A 6,000-nucleotide genomic window follows, 5' to 3' on the forward strand; every position below is an offset into this window, starting at 1 on the left:
CGCCCCCTCCTGCTCCCGATCCTGACCCGGATCTGCTCCTAGCATGCCTCGTAACCACCATACTGAAAATTACTGCAAAACATCAAATGCTTCTCTCTAACCCGATAACCAACTCCCAACGCAGCCCTAGGGGTTGTGACTTCCTTGATACGCGTATGGGTCCTGTGCTTTTAGTAGTACGGGCCCATACTACCTTCCACACCTACCCATATTTATATCAAGTATCACCACAACACCCTAGTGAAGAGCATGCATAACAAGCACTCAAACCTCACTCCTAGAGGAGCATTGGAAATCTTAGATAGAAAGAAACCCTAGGCTAGCAGGCATCATAAATTAGGCAACTCTAACATGCAATTCCTAAAGATCCCTAGCCTAGTACTAGCATGTTGTTCTATCATATCTCCTAAACAAATAACTTGTATGGTATTTTAGGGTTACTTACTGGCTCCGGCTGATCGTACCTCCACGTCCTCCTTTACTCATTTTGAAAACCATTTTAAATTTTCTTTTGAAAACTCTCCTTGATTTGAGACTAGATTCACACGAATGTTCCTCAAATTCACTCAAACCAAGGCTCTGATACCAACTTGTAACGCTCTAAAAATTCCAACAAAATTAAACATTTCAAAAACAACCCAATATCATCAAATTATTACAAAAAGGTTTTCAATACATTTATTATCAGAGTATTCCCAGAAACATATCATAAAACAAAACATGAGGAGCGGTACGATCACGCCTTTGTCTTGCCACGGTCTCCTGAAGTACCTAAAACATTAAACCACAATTGTAAGCCCGAAAGCTTAGTGAGATACCCCCAAAATACCAACCACGCATACCAAACACATAACATGTCATATCATAACAGAACAGAAAAGCCATGCACCTCAGGTCTACTGTGTGACTGGTCCGCCGCACCGGGCCGACAGTCCACCTGGTCCACCCTCCGAGTCTAGCCATATAAGTCGAGTCTGCAGTGTGGTTGGTATGCCCGCACTGGGCCTTCAACCCACTTGGTCCACTCTCTGAGTCTACAGTATGACTGGTCCGCCAGCACCGGGCCTTCAGTCGGCCTGGTCCACTCTCCGAGCCTCGGCACGTCTGGTCCACCCTCGCGAGGCCTACAGCATATCCGGACCGCTCGTTGGGCCTTGGGGATAACCGGTCCGCCCTGGGTATGTTGGCCTATAGCACAAAGCAGGACCCGCCTCAACCCAACCCTAGTCCAACAACCATGTACACATAAACATATAATCATATATCAATTCTCAACTAATCAAACCGATCTTAGCAGACCACATACATAGCACATCCCTACCAGGATTCCGACCCAACCGGTCACTAGCATAGCATCATCCTATAAACCAGGATACCGACCCTACCGGGTCTCTAACATACATCACCCTAACTACCAGGATGGAACATAACAAAGCAATAACATAGCAAACAACTACCCAGATTTCCATCCGATAAAAGGGCCGGCCTTGGTGCCTTAGACCATGTTGGTATAGTGAGGATAACTCACCTCGCAACTGCTGACTGAAAAGATAGGACCACGCTGCTCCAACCTCCGACACGACTCAACTACTGATCAATACCAAAAGTCTGAACTCAATCAATATCAATAATTACCAGAATACCCCTGGAAGTCAACTGGCCAACTCTTGGTCAAAGTCAAAGTCCTCAGTCAAAGTCAACCTTTATGACTGCCTCTACTCGCTGAGTCAACCCGCTGCCTCGTCGAGTCCCTATACTCAGAAACTCCCAATCCACGACTCAAGTTGCCGAGTCGCCCCAAGACTCGCCGAGTCCAACCAACTCTGAGTCACTTCCTGCTCAACTCACCGAGTCGTCCCTTGACTCACCGATTCACCGCTCAACCACAAAGGTTAGGACCTTACGACCATACTCGCCGAGTCCAAGAACATAATCGCCGAGTCCAGAGCAATCTTCAACAGACTCGTCGAGTTGTTCTTCCAACTCGCCGAGTCCATGCACATATTCATACAACTCGTCGAGTGAACCCATGTGACTCGCCGAGTCCAGATGTGACATCTTCATCCAGGTGATTTCAGGCCATTCCAATGCTTCCAAGACATAGATCTGGACTCCAAGGGCCTGATTCACACGTAAAGTGTCCAAATTTACATGCATGCAAGGTTCAACTAGCTCTAATCGTGCTAAAATGAAGGTTTAAGGCAAGGACACTCTCAAACAAGCCCCAAAGTTATCACTTTCCAAATTCATGAGTCAAGACCAGTCTAGATCTGTACTACCAACCACAGATCTGAACCCAAAACTCGAAAAGAGACTCATATATGACAATTTGGACCTAAAACTTCATTCATGAACAATCTAAGCACAACCAAGCCAAGGCAACATCTTTTTACCTTTAATCTGATGCCAACAAGAAAGGAAATCAGATCCACTTCGCTCCTCTATGATCCCACCATCTCTTGCTTCAAGTATCCTTCTTCTCCAAGCTCCACAAAACACTTAAATCCCTCTCACTCTCAAATTAGGGTTTGGAACCGATGGGGAAAGCTTCTGGACATCAAAGGGGGTGCTAAAGAGGCCGGGGTGGGGCTTAAGGTTCCTTATATAGGTTGCAAACCCCAGGAATTAGGGTTTCTCATTCCAACACGGACTCATTGAGTCCAACCTCTGACTCGGCGAGTCCGATCACTTAACATGTGCCCGACACATGCTTAGACTCGACGAGTTGCAGCTCCTACTCGCCGAGTTCCTTTCTTCCAACTTACACTTTTTCCCCCCCTAAACTCTTGATTCTGACTTTGGGATGTTACAATTCTCCCCCACTTAAATTAGGCTTCGTCCTCGAAGCCTGCAACAATACATCCCCGATGAATACTCCCACAATACAGCTCCCGGTCTCAACCGACCCAGGTTCCTCCAAACACTGCTATCAAACCCCTATAAAGTCCAACTCTTTCTCACCGTGTCACGGCAACTGCTTCAAGCTGGCCACCGACTTCTTTCTCTGACAACAACACTCATCAACCAATGATCACTCGATGATACTTCCATCGTTCTAAATCACATAATCACTTGAATCTTACAAACTAGATACCACCCTGAACCACCGGGTCCTGACCCGGTACGCGGGCAGTGTGCGCCAAATCCTGATGGAGGAGGCGCACAAATCCAGATTTCCCATCCATCACGGGGCAACAGAGATGTATAGAGATCTTCGTCCTGATTACTGGTGGCCCTGCATGAAGTGGGATGTAGCATGGTATGTCGAGAGGTGCGTGACCTGCAAGAAGGTCAAGGCCAAACACTAGAGACCTCACGGCAAGACTCAACCATTGGATATCCGTATGTGGAAATGGGAGGATATTACTATGGATTTCATCACGAAGTTCCCCAGGACCGCACAGGGAGTGGATTCGATTTGGCTCATCGTAGATCGGTTACCAAGAGTGCCCATTTCATTACGATCCACGAGAGCATTTCGTCTAAGAAGCTGACTGGCATCTACATAGAAGAGGTAGTGGCTCGACACGGGGTGCCAGTTTCTGTGATTTCTGACTGAGATGTATGGTTCACTTCCAGATTCTGGAAGAAATTTCATGGCAAGTTGGGTACTCGTCTTCACTTTAGCATGGCTTTTCAACCATAGGCGGATGGTCAAAGTGAGCGGACCATCCAGACTTGGTGTGTCTTAGACTTCAGTGGTAGCTGCGATACCAACCTTCCCTTGGAAGAGTTTTCCGATAATAATAGCTACCACGCCAGTATCGACTGACCTCCCTTCGAGATGCTCTACGTAAGGATGTGTAGAACCCTAATATATTGGGGTGAGGTTGGAAAGAGGGTCATGAGGAGTACTGAACTAGTACTCAAGACGAAAGATAGGATCCAATAGGTCCGAAGTAGACTCCAAACAGCCCAGAGTCAGCAGAAGAGCTACGCCGACAGACGTCGATCAGACCCAGAGTTTCAGGTAGGAGATATGGTCCTCCTGAAGGTGTCACCTTGGAAAGGTGTCATATAATTCAGGAAGCGGGGGAAGTTGGGCCCCAAAGAAATTGGTATGTTCAGGGTATTAGATCAGGTGGGCTGGGTTGCATATCGATTGGATCTGCCAGCCGAGCATAGTCAGATCCACAGCGCCTTTCATGTCTCCCAGCAGTGGAAGTGCTTGGTAGATGACTCTGCAGTGGTACATTTATAGGATCTTATGGTAGATGACAGCCTGGACTATATCGAGTGACAGGTAGCCATCCTCGATAGGAAGACGAAGGATCTGGGGAACAAGAGGGTAGAGTTAGTGAAGGTGCGACGACAGCACCGTAAGGGCTCGGAATGGACTTGGAGCCGGAGCATGAGATGAGGGAGCACTACCTGGAGCTATTTCCAGATGCAGTAGACTTCGAGGATGAACTCTAAAATAAGTGGGGGAGATTTTTAACATCGGGTTCCAGGTATGTATTTTAAATCATATTTATTCATTTTTGTACAAGAACTCGATGATTTGGAGCCCCCAAACTCGTCGATTAGGAATGGAATTTGGACGCGGAACTTAAAGTCTACTCGACGAGTTGAGGGACTCAACTCGATAGGTAGGGCTGCCAGAATGAAACCCTAATTTTCAAGGTTTAGCACCCTACTTAAAAAACCTTAACCTCCAAAGGCTGGCCTTCTTTATAGCCTCCATCATCCCATACACTAGCCATGAAACCCTAGTTCACTTTTGAGTGTTTTGATCCATTTTGTGCATTCTTTGTGAATTTGGAAGAAGATGATTCTTGAAGAAGGAGCAAAGGTGTGAAGGAGAAGACTAGATCCAGAAGTTGAGCTCCATTTCTTGTTCATTTGAGGTATAAAGCTCCTATTTTTTATATTCAATGTTTAGATCTAGTCTTAGAGTGATTTCTCCATGTTTTGGTCCAAAAATGTTAGTCTTTGGGACTTGGACATCCAATGTGGGAAAACCCTTCAGATCTAGGGTCTTTAGGGGACTTCATGGCATAAAGGTGCTAACTTTATGGCCATGAAGGTCCAATGCAACTTATGGACCATTCTTTTGGCCTTTTGAGCAACATAGTCCATGTATGCATGTAAAGATATGAACTTTATGTGATATATCTGTTGGATTAGTGTCTAAGCCCATAACCATATTTGGTAAGTACTTGACCCGGTTGTGCATGGTCCTTTTGGGTTGCCTTCACCAAAGCAACTTGACTGGAGAAATTAAATAGAGAGAGAGGTTATTGTGATTTATTAATATGATATAAGAATAATATATTAAAGGAAAAATCATATTTGTTTAATTAATATTGGTCAATAATTAATTAGGAATTAATTTTGTGATCAAGTGTAATTAATTAAACTAGAGGGGCTGAATTGTAATTATAAGATAGTTGCAAGATAGGGCAATATTTATCCTTGTTAAAGGATGGACGAATTCAAGGATAAGGATATCCTTAAAATCATCCAAGGATAAGTAGATAAGGGTTTTTTAAGGCTTATCTTGTGGTTGCTTGGTGGGCAAGCAACTGGATAAGGATAAGGACTGAAACCCTAATCTAAACCCTATATAAAGACCCCTAGGCCTTTAGAATTCGTGTACATGCTCCTAAGAGGTCCCAAGGATGAATTCCATCTCCTCCCTCCTCTATCTTAAGCCTCTCCAATTGCTTGTGGTGTTTGTGAGCCATTAGAGGCACTACACTTGTGGTGCTTGCTTTCAAGACTTGGGATTTGAAGATTTAAGTTGTTATTGCAATATAACAACAAGAGGTATGTAATCCAACCTTATATGTTAATTTCGAAAATAGCAATGCACATTAGGGTTTTATTCTTGTGTTCATAATGTTGTGTATCTAATAGTGAAAACATAGATCCAAACTAGGGTTGCATGCACACTTAGGATTGTTTTTATAAAACCCATCAGTGGTATCAGAGCCTTTGGTTAACTTGTTTTCAATTAGTTTTATTCAATTGTATGAACTTGAAAAATTAGGGTTTATA

The sequence above is a fragment of the Lactuca serriola genome, chromosome 5 (assembly GCF_051521515.1).
Source record: "Lactuca serriola cultivar US96UC23 chromosome 5, Lser_US96UC23_V15, whole genome shotgun sequence".
NCBI lineage: Eukaryota > Viridiplantae > Streptophyta > Magnoliopsida > Asterales > Asteraceae > Lactuca > Lactuca serriola.